The 11,331-nt window shown below is 47.2% G+C and overlaps 1 protein-coding gene across 1 annotated transcript in view; it reads left to right on the top strand.

The window, feature by feature from the left end:
- The first annotated feature begins 2,751 nt into the window (after positions 1-2,751).
- Positions 2,752-11,331, top strand: part of RAB7A (RAB7A, member RAS oncogene family) — a 93,898-nt gene continuing 85,318 nt past the window's right edge. The window contains exon 1 of the mRNA XM_073787779.1: positions 2,752-2,776. The gene's annotated coding sequence lies outside the window, so the exon portion shown is untranslated. The remainder of the gene's footprint in view (positions 2,777-11,331) is intronic.

Genomic DNA, 11,331 nt, shown 5'->3' with positions numbered 1-11,331 from the left:
GGAGGAAGGAACTCATTCCACGAGGCCATCATTACCCTGATTTCAAAACCAAAGACATCACCAGTGAAAATAAACTACAGACCAATGTGGGTTTTTTTGTTTTTTTCGATAAATTGATTTTATTTATTTTTGGCTGCGTTGGGTCTTCGTTGCTGCACGCGGGCTTTCTCTAGTTGCGGCGAGCGGGGGCTACTGTTTGTTGTGGTGCGCGGGCTTCTCATTGCAGTGGCTTCTTTTGTTGCTGAGCATGGGCTGTAGGCACGCGGGCTTCAGTAGTTGTGGCACGCGGGCTCAGTAGTTGTGGCTCACGGGCTCTAGAGCGCAGGCTCTGTAGTTCTGGCACACGGGCTTAGTTGATTTGCGGCATGCAGGGATCTTCCCAGACCAGGGCTCGAACCCGTGTCCCCTGCATTGGTAGGCGGATTCTTAACCACTGTGCCACCAGGGAAGCCCCCAGACCAATGTCTTTTACGAATATATGTGCAAATATTCTCAACAACATATTAGCAAACCAAATCCAGCAACATATAAAAAGAATTATATACCATGATCAAGTGGGCTTTCCCAAGAATAGGAGCTTGGTTTAACATCCAAAAGTCAATTAAAGTAATACACTATAATAATAAAATAAAAATGAAAGAGAAATGAAGATTCCCAGATAAACAAAAATTGAGAGAATTTGTTGCTAGCAGACCTGCATTCCAAGAAATAATAAAGGGAATCTTTCAGGCTAAAATGAAATGACACTAGACAGTAACTCAATTCCAAACGGCGGGGGTCGGGGGGGGGGAGAGTACCAATCAAGGTAACTACGTCGGTAAATATAAAAGACAATATAAAGTACTTTTTGTTTGTAGGCTTTTTTTTCTTTCTTTCTTTCTTTCTTTTAAATTCTGATTTAAAAGACAACTGCATAGGGAATTCCCTGGCGGTCCAGTGGTTAGGACTCAGTGCTTTCACTGCGGGGCCCAGGTTTGATCCCTGGTTAGGAAACTAGGATCCCACAAGCCGAGGGGCACAGCCAAAAAAAAAAAAAAAAAAGACTACATAAATCATTAATTATACACATTATGTAGATACAAGTGCAAAGGCCTGATGTTCCTATTCGCTTTGGTTTGTGTTGTCCAGCATGAATGTCACTCAGTAAGGACGATATTTGACAATTTCAGTGTTCAACAGAAAAATACGATGAGGTTTCCTTCCTTCATTTCTTCCACGACAAGGCAATAATACCTGTGCATTTGCGCACCTGGCTTCACAAATCTTGTCTATTTCCCAAGGACAGAAACGGCATCTTCCCTGGGTCCTGGGCTCTCGCCCAGGAGTGTGATGACGATCAGGATGAAAACTCTCAGACTTGCCCTTAACTACACGTGCTGCCATTAAGGTGCTAACTCATCACCTATGTGGGAACTGATACCAGATACAAAGGTTATTTTTGCACTTTAAAGAGAGGTCTCCTGAAGCTCTGGAATGCATCCAAACAGGAAGCTACCCTGATGGAATGGGAGGTGGTCTGATTGGTGGATTGAAGCAGGTAGAGCAGGTAGTTATCTAAAAAGTCCTCAAATCACTGTATTTGCACTTATGACATAGAATATAAGTGCTACGCATCTTGGAAGTGTGAATCCCAAAGACGTCTATGAAGGAGGACAAGCAGGAGCCCTACAAGGGAGGCCAGGCTGCCAGGACAGAGCCAGGGCTGCCTCCGGGGCACTGCCCAACCAGTCAGGTCCCTGAGGGCTGAGAGAGCTGATAGCCAGGTCTACCAGAACACCAGCCCGTGGGGACCCATCACCAGCCACAGATAAGGGACAACTTCTGGGTGGGCCTGGGGATGGTGCTTCCCTGGGCCGTCTCCATAACCACTGCCGTCTGCTTCACGGACCCCCTGGACACACTCTAACGTGTCGCTGGCCTCGTTCAAATAAGCAGGTATGTTCATGCCTCGTCTGCTCCGCGGGAGGCCCTCTGCAGAAGCTTCCTCAGCTCCCGTCATTAATGTCCCCACCCCATGCACCACGCTGCCCCCACTGTCCTTTACCACTTCAACGCTCCCTGCCCAGGAGGATCCTCCAGGAGACCTGTGCAGACCCAGGGCAGCACAGGGGCCATCCGCACGGGGTTGTTATCACTACGACCGATGGAGAAGAAACGGACGTTAAGAACCAGGTACTGTCATCCGAAAACTCAATCCTCGCAATAACCCCCCGATTAAGTAATGTTACCCACTTTACAAAAATAAAGGGGGGACGGATCTCCAGGTCATCTTCACCGGGGTTTAGCAGAGTGGGCAAGGAGGGCGCGTGTTCTCACCCGTAAATGGTAATAACAGCACGGGCCTCCCAGGAGGGGGCGAGGTAACAGACCACGCAGACCCTCAACCCACGCGATCCCAGCCCGCAGCCCCGCGCCATCGCCGTTGCGCACGCTCGGGTGCCACCCCACCCGCGACCCAGCTCTGAGCTCACGTCAATGCCCCACCCCCAGGAGACCCGGAAGCAGAATTCCCCGCAGGTCAAAGCTGGCGGCGCTACTCCGGCGCCGCCGCCAGAGGGCGCTCACGCCACCTTTGTTGGCTCGCGCCTCACGGGTCAAGTCAGCGGCCGGTCCCGGAAATGGAGGGCTTTGCCGTACAAGATGTACAACATGGCGGCTTCCTGTGTGGCGGTACGGCACGCTGAGAGGCTGGCCTGTTTCTGGGACACGCGGGGATTGTAGCAGGCTCCTCGCGAAAGACGGCTCCCGCGGAGTTTCCCGGTGTCTTTGTCGTCGGGTAGGTGGCCGAAAGTGAGAGATGGCGGCCCCCACTCTGCGTGGCCGGAAGTGGAGGCGAGTGTGCGGCGTGGCCCGTGGTCCGGCCGCTGGCGCAGGACGCTCGTGCTCTGCCGCGGTGGGGCGGCCTTTGGGGCTCCTGGCCCTTCCCGGGCTCGGCTTTGGGCCGTCAGTGCCCCGCGGCCACGTTAGGGGTTCCCTCTCGGCCGTTTAGGGAGGGGCGCCGGTGCCCTCAGCTGCCTCGTGTGGACACGAAGGCTGACCTTCATGTCTTGACCACGAAACCAGGAATAACCAGGTGACATGAGTTAGTCTGTCCTCTCAGAGGAGTGACCTGCTGTCGCTAGAAACCGCAAGACGGTTCCTACAGTAATGTGGACCCAACCCCAGCAGACACTAAGTGAAAAAAGCAAAGCGCGGAAAAACATGTGAGGATGTGCATTGTTGGCGGGTTTTGGGTGTTTTTTAAAAAGATCCACGAGGATAGAGATGCCCACGAGCTCGCACAGGCAGAGTCCCAGCCGAAGGGCCGAAACGGGCGGTGAGGAAGGCAGCAGAGATGGGAGGACGGGGACAGGGGCGGGGGAAATAAGTTTGGGGATATTTGAGTGTGTGATCTAAATACACCAGGTCTTTTTATGAGGTTATCACATCATAAAGCGAGAAGGCAACGTTTAAAAAAAGTAGGTTTTTTCAGCTGGAGCCACGGTGGTTAATAGATTCATGAGATTGAATTTGTGAGGATAAAATTTTAGAGGTCAGTACTGTAGTATCAATACTTGCTGCAAAGGTTTCGAACCGATGAGACGACCTGAGTCTTGAAAGCGAGATTTTTTTCTTTTTGCTTTTGTTTTTGCGGGGGGGAGGAGGAGCCGGGCAAACAGAAGGCGCTCAAGACCGGTTTGTTGAATGAATGAATGAATAAATGCCTTTTTGCTACAAGCACACATTTTCAGTAGGTTCAGTTGCTGGTATATCTTCTGTGTTTTTAGGGTTAGTACCATGGAACACAATGGCAGCATTGACTTAGGAACTGAAGCAAGTTCTGCCTTAAAATCATCCTGAAATGTCTTCTTAAATGTTTAAAAAATAAAGTAGTAGCAATTTCAGAAGTGGTATTGGTTTTGGGAATCACTTATTTGAACGTGAGAGCAACGTCCTCCTTCCTGAAGCAACTGACCACAAGTGGACACCCTTGCACGTACCACTCGGGCCTGTGGTATACACATAATGCCGTAGCTCTGGTGATGGAACTAGATAGAGTTAGCCAAGTTCCTAAGCTGTGCTAAGTGCTCAGGAAAGAGCATTTACTATTTGGGGGCAACCCTGAGTTGCTTGATAACATTTTTGCCTCTGGGACCTTATAGGGGCTTTAAAAATATGCTAGTTGCCCTATGGATCTTACTTTTATTTTTATCATCTTAGAGGCCATATAATGCAAAGAATTTAGCTCCTTATTGTGTATCGTTGAGTAAGTTACCTAACCTTCGCAGCCTTCAATCTTCTCATGAGTAAGACGAGAATCACAAAACCTCTTTCATAGGGTCGCCGTGGAAATGATTAGAGACAATGTATGTAAAGCACCTTGTGCAGGGCACACAGCAGGCGTTCAGTAGTGGTCTCTAGTTCTGCAGTATTTCAACCTCAGGGTTAAGGAACTAATACCGCACTCAGAGGCAGAATTTCTCCGGAGGGTAAGGAGCAGGTGGCCACAGGGTGACAGTTAACACAGGAAGCCTGCAAGGAGAAGTGGGGGCCAGCAGGTCTGCCGGCTTCAGGGCCCCCGGCTTCCCGTCTCCAGTGGGAGAATGCGGATATGGTCTGCAGGCCGTTTGCGGAGATGCCTCCTTGCTCACAGCCACCTGCACTGTTCAGCTCACAGGCACCTCTTCGGAGCGTCTTCCAGGGCCTTTCAGAGGCATCAGCCTCCCTTTCTGCGGCTCATTGCTCATATTTCATTGCTCATTTAATATGAAACACGTACCACGTATGTGTAAAATTTTTCTTTTAGTTTAATAATGGTAATGTAGAACTCAGCATCTTAATATTTTTAAGTGGCGTTAATATTTCAGTGGCGTTAAGTACGTTCACACTGTTGTGTAAGCAATCTCCGGAAGTCTTCATTTTACAAAAAGATGGAACTCTGTACCCATTAAACAATACCTCTCCACTTCCCCCTCCCCTGGGTCCCTGGCAGCCACCATTCTACCTTCTGTCTCTGTGAAGTTGACTGCTCCAGGGACCTCATATAAGAGGAGTCATAGAGTATATTTTGTGAGTGGCTTATTTCACTGAGCATAATGTCCTCAAGGTTCACCCACTGTAGCGTGTGTCAGGATTTCCTTCCCTTTAAAGGCAGATTAATATTCTCTTGTGTGTGTATAGCACTGAAGGGGAGCAGAATATGCCGCCCCAAATGTGCCACCTTGTTCATGTGAATTATTTTGAGCTAAAGGCTGTCAAGACCCAGCAGTTTCAGGAAAAATTTTTACCTCTTCTTTATCAGCCTAAAAGAATTGCAATAGGGGGCCAGCCCCTAAAGAAAGCAATTAGCAGAGATGACTTATTTATGTTAAAGACTTAACCTGCATGGCAGGGCAGGCGTCCGCTCTTCTCAGCTGCTGTGAATGGCCCTCCTCCCCTCTGCAGCCCCAGCTTCTATCCCTTTCCTAGTTCAGGGATGCAGGTAAGTCTCAATTGCCTGACTGCCTTTGGGTCTCATTTTTATGGGACTCCCATACATATGAAATTAGATCTGTTTTTCTCCTGTTAATCTGTCTGATGTCAGCTTAACCATTAGACCAGCCAAAGAACCTAGAAGGGTGGAAAGAAAATTTTTCCACCCTGACACCACATTTTGTTTCTTCATCTGTCAGTGGACACCTGGGTTGTGTCCACCTTTTGGCTGTCGTGAATAATGCTGCTATGAACACGGGTGCGTACGTATTTTAACATGAAGTAATATCTAATAGGATTATAGAGAGTAGAGTGTGTTTTATATAGTTGCACTTGACGAAGTAATTCTGAATCATAAAAAATGCACTATTAAGCTGTTTACAAGGTCATTAGAAGATTAAAAGATGTAGTTAGTCACTGTGCATCATGGGCCATGACGTGGCCTGGTGATGGGACACAGGTGTAAGGTACTGTGATGATCGTGGATTCCCTTCTGCCCTGCCAGTGGGTTTGGGGGATTTTGTGGATAATCTTATTTAGAGATGGCCTCGAAACCCTAAGGAATAGGTGCACAAAGATAGGAATCAAAGACCTTTAAGGATTGTGAAGTGAAATATCCGAAGCCCCTGACTAAGGCCTAATGTATTCATGTGTGAGGTGTGGATAAGTATTCATCTCAGGGGATGTTTTGGGGACAGTAGAGTCACGTGGATGAAGGGCTCACCTGGCCATTAAAAGGAAGCAGTATATCTGGGTGAAGGGTACACAGGGATTCACAGGGGTTCTTTTTACTATCCTTGCAACTTTTTTGTAAGTTTATATCAAAATAAGTTGAAAAAAACGAAGGCATCGCAATAGCATGTAAAGTAAAACACAACTTTGAGGGAAACTTTATGTGTGCAAAAAAGACATGACATTTTTATGTTAAAATTGCTAATCGTGGTTATCTCTGGGTGGTAGAATTACATATTTCCCCCTCCCTTGGTGTTTTCTTGAATTTACAAGGTTTTTTTGTTGTTGTCACTGTTACTGTTGTTTTGTGCGTGTATCAGTTTAATAACTATGGAGAAAAAACCATTAGTACGTAGTTAAATAAAACTCTGGGGTCTAGTAGTTATCTAATACTTGTCAGTAGAAACGTCTGAGACCTTGCATGCAATTGAGTGCCATGCAGCTGGCCCCTGGCTTCTGTGAAAGACCATAGCATCAGGGCAAGGATGGGGGCCCTGCGACCTCTGGTCTCACTGTTGGGTGGGTCCTTTTTCCAGGGTTGATAACACCACACTTCAGGACCCAATGCTTAGAATGTCAGCTTGGAATGTCAGCAGCTCAAGGCCTGAAAGATCCTTAACAGTCATGGACTCCACTTCCCGCTGCTCTGGACCTCTCTCCCGCTTCTCCAGCACCCAGTCTCTGCTTGCACTGCTCAAGGAGCAGAGTGCTCCCTGACTAGGGGGCCTGTTCCTTTCTTGGACAGCTCTGACTGTGACAGTCTTCCTTATTTGTAGTCCAAATCTGACCCCTGCTCTGTTCCTCAGAGATGGTCAGGATGTGTTTGTGCCCCACCCAAGACCAGCAGTGAGGGACTCTGAAGTGTCCACCCTGAAGTCTTATGACCTGTCTTTTCTTTTTTCTTTAAAGTTTATTTATCATTTATTTATTTACTTTTGGCTGTGTTGGGTCTTCGTTGCTGTGCTTGGGCTTTCTCTAGTTGTGGCGAGCAGGGGCTACTCTTCGTGGAGGTGTGCAGGCTTCTCATTGCGGTGGCTTCTCTTGTTGTGGAGCACAGGCTCTAGAGTGCGGGCTCAGTAGTTGTGATGCACGGACTTAGTTGCTCTGCGGCATGTGGGATCTTCCCGAGCCAGGGCTCGAACCTGTGTCGCCTGCATTGACAGGCGGATTCTCAACCACTGCGCCACCAGGGAAGTCCCTGACCTGTCCTTTTCTAACCCAGCTCTTTTCCCCAAGCTCCAGACCCACACCTCCTCCTCTCTCCTGGTTCTCTGTGTTTGTCTATCCCACCGGCACCTCATACTCAACATCTCCAAAGCGTGACTATTCTCTCCTTTCTCACCCAGGACGCAAGAGTAATGCATGTTACTTGTCTCTGCTACAAGTGATGAACAAATTAGGGCTTCATTTTTCTCTTTTGTAAAAGAAGTTTAGATTTCTGCTAGAGTGGCTGCCCCATGGGACCATCAAGGACCCAGACTCCTATCTTTTGATGGAAAACCCAACCCATAGTGCCTTAGCTGAACATAGATTTCCCTTTTCTCATGGAGCAAGAAGTTCTGAGAAGTACTGTCGACCCATGAAGCCATCAGAGGCCGAAGCTACTTTTGTCCTTTTGCTCACTCATCCTTACCCTGTGGTTTTCATCCTCATGCTTGTCACCTCAGGGTCACAAGATGACTGCAGGCAGGATGAAGGGAAAGGGAAGACGGCAAGTTTGCCCGGCTCAGTCAGCTTTCTTGTTCTGAGCTGCTCAGGAAGCCCCACCCAGCAGCTTCCCCCTCGTTGCCTGGAGTCCTGTCACCTGGCCACCTCTAGCTGTAGGGTCTGCTGAGAAACAGAGTTCTTTAGCTGGGCCCATTGTTGCCCTGAACAAATCAGGCTTACATTCTAGGAACCAAGGGGAGACTGGACATGTGAGCAGTGGTGTCTGTCACAATAAAGCTTCCTTGGGACCTCCCTGGTGGCACAGTGGTTAAGAATCTGCCTGCCAATGCAAGGAACACGGGTTTGAGCCCTGGCCTGGGAAGATCCCATATGCTGCGGAGCAACTAAGACTGTGTGCCACAACTACTGAGCCTGCACTCTAGAGCCCACGAGCCACAACTACTGAGCCCACATGCCACAACTACTGAAGCCTGCGTGCCTAGAGCCCGTGCTCCGCAACAAGAGAAGCCACGACAATGAGAAGCCCACGTACTGCAATGAAGAGTAGCCCTTGCTCACTGCAACTAGAGAAAGCCCGTGCACAGCAACGAAGACCCAACTCGGCCAAACATAAATAGATAGATAGGTAGGTAGATAGATAGATAGATAGATAAGCCTGGGACGTCCCTGGCAGACCAGTGGTTAAGACTTCGCCTTGCAGTGCAGGGGGTGCAGGTTCGATCCCTGGTTGGGGAGCTAAGATCCCACATGCCTCATGGCCAAAAAACCAAAACATAAAACAAAAATTGTAACAAATTCAATAAAGGCTTTTTAAAAAATGGTCCACATTAAAAAAAAAAACTTAAAAAAAATAAAATAACATAAACAAGAAGGCACCCCTGAGGGCTCTCTCTCTAGTGAACCATGGTTGCCTTCGAGGAAATGGCTGGGAGTCCTCCTGGGAGGGAAAAGGTTGGGGAGGTTGCCCAGAGGAGTCCACGTTCCCACTGATCTTTTTCAGCAAAGCACCCTGTGTGTCTTCTCGAGCATGGTGGTCAGGATGCCTATCGAGCTGCCTTCATCTGGTGGTCACATTCAGTGCTCTCTTTCCAATGAAGTGTGCTCTTCCTCAAAAGGAAAAAAGAAGTCCAAGCTTTCTCAACAGCACCATTTCCCAAAATCACCAGGCACCCAAGTGCCACCTGTCTTGTTGCTTGGTCATCTCTAAGGAGTTGCCATCACCTAAATAGTCTAAAACTTGTTGCCACACATTTGGTTCCAGCCGGTGGAAGGAGGGAGGGATAAAGGGGGTGCACCCTGATTTTAAGGATCTTATGTAGAAAGCTCTCATCCACTGACCACCACTTAAAGCTTTACTCTGAGCATCCGTGTGTTCTTGACCTTTGCCTTCCTAGAGTTTATAGTCTCCTGGGGAACACAAGGAACAATGATAGCAGTGATACGTGCTAATAAGAAAACAAACTCGGGGTTGGGGTAGAGATGAAGGTGGTCGGGAACAACCTCACTGAGGAGGAGTCGTGCGATCAGGGATCTCCTGGAAGAGGGACCAGCAAGCACAGATGCCCTGCAGTGGTAATGTGCTCGGCACATGGGAGGGGCAGCACGGTGTGGCCATGCACCTAGAGTCGTGTGAAATCAGAGGAGTGTAAACCACGTCAGGTGGAGCCTCGTAGGCTAGGATAAGGTAATCATTCTTAATTTGAGTGAGATGAAAACCTCTGCAGATGTGTGAGCAGGCAGGATGGCACTTACATTTTAAAGACCGCTTTGATTTAACAAGCTACGAACTCTGCATACTGTGGATCAAAGACCTAAACGTAAGAGCTAAAACCGTAAAACTCTTAGAACAAATTATAGGGCAAAAGCTTCATGACATGGGGCTTGGCAGTGATTCTGTGGATGTGACACCAAAGACACAGGCAATGACAGAAGAAATAAATCGGACTTCATCAAAATTTAAGATGTTTGTGCATCAAAGAATGTAATCAACAGAGTAAAAAGGCAATGTATAGAGTGGTAAAAAATATTTGCAAATCACATATGTGGTAAGGAATTAATACCCAGAAAATATGAAGAACTACTAAAATTCAGCAGTACCAAACAACGCAATTCAAAACTGGGTAAGAGTTGCACAAAAATATGAATGTATTTAATGCCACTGGTACACTGAAAAATAGTTAATTTTGTTATGAAAATTCTACCACAATTTAAAAAATGAATTTTAAATAGAATGCCCAAAGGACTTGAAAAGATATTTCACCAGAGGAGTTATCCAAATGGCCAATAAACACATGAAAAGATGCTCAACATCACTGATCATTAAGGAATAGAAATCAAAACCACAATAAGATAACGCTTCACACCCATTAGGAATCATCAAAAAAGCAGAAATTGGAACCCTTATACACTTCTAGTGGGAATGTAAAATGGTGTGGCTGCTGTGGAAAACAGTATGGAGGTTCCTTAAAAAAAACAACACATAGAATGTCCATATGATCCCGCAATTCCATTTCTGGGCATATTCCCAAAAGAACTGGAAGCAGGTACTCAAAGAGGTATTTGTACAACAATGTTCACAACGATATTTTTTTAATATAAATTTATTTTTCTTTTTGGTTGTGTTGGGTCTTCGTTGCTGCGCGCGGGCTTTCTCTAGTGGCGGCGAGCGGGGGCTACTCTTCATTGTGGTGCGCGGGCTTCTCATTGCGGTGGTTTCTCTTGTTGTGGAGCACAGGCTCTAGGTGCACGGGCTTCAGTAGTTGTGGCTCGTGGGCTCTAGAGCGCAGGCTCAGTAGTTGTGGCGCACGGGCTCAGTTGCTCCGTGGCATGTGGGATCTTCCCGGACCAGGGCTCGAACCCATGTCCCCTGCATTGGCAGGATTCTAACCACTGCTCCACCAGGGAAGCCCCACACAGCAGTATTCTTCACAGTAGCCAAAAGGTGGAAACACCGCAAATATCCTTCAGTGGACAATGACTAGAAAACAAAATGCTGCCTCTCCATACATACAATTGAATATTATTCATCTGTGAAAAGCAAGGAAATCCTGACATACCCTACAGCATAGGTGAACTTTGAGGAAATTACGTTAAGTGAAGTAAGCCAAAAGGACAAAAGTCAAATATTGTGTGACGCCATTTTTTATGAGATCTCTATAGAGTAGCCTTAGAGATGGAAGTAGAGCAGTGGCCCCGGGGGCTGGGGGTGGGGGCGGGGATTGAGGAGTTTGTGTTTAATGGGGACAGTTTCAGTGCAGGATGATGAAGAAGTTACGCAACGGATAGTGGCAGTGGTCGCACGACAGTGAGAACGTACTTAATATCACTGACCTGTGCACTTAGAAATGGTTAAGATGGCCTTTTTATGTATATTTTACCACTATAAAAATTTAGCTTAATTTTTAAAATTTAAATCTACCTACTCAAATTACCATATGGTTATTTAAAAAATTGGAAGAACTTTGACATACTGTTAAGTGA

Source organism: Tursiops truncatus, chromosome 10, assembly GCF_011762595.2.
Source record: "Tursiops truncatus isolate mTurTru1 chromosome 10, mTurTru1.mat.Y, whole genome shotgun sequence".
In the NCBI taxonomy this organism is placed as follows: Eukaryota; Metazoa; Chordata; class Mammalia; order Artiodactyla; family Delphinidae; genus Tursiops; species Tursiops truncatus.
This window is presented reverse-complemented; position numbering and strand designations above follow the sequence as displayed.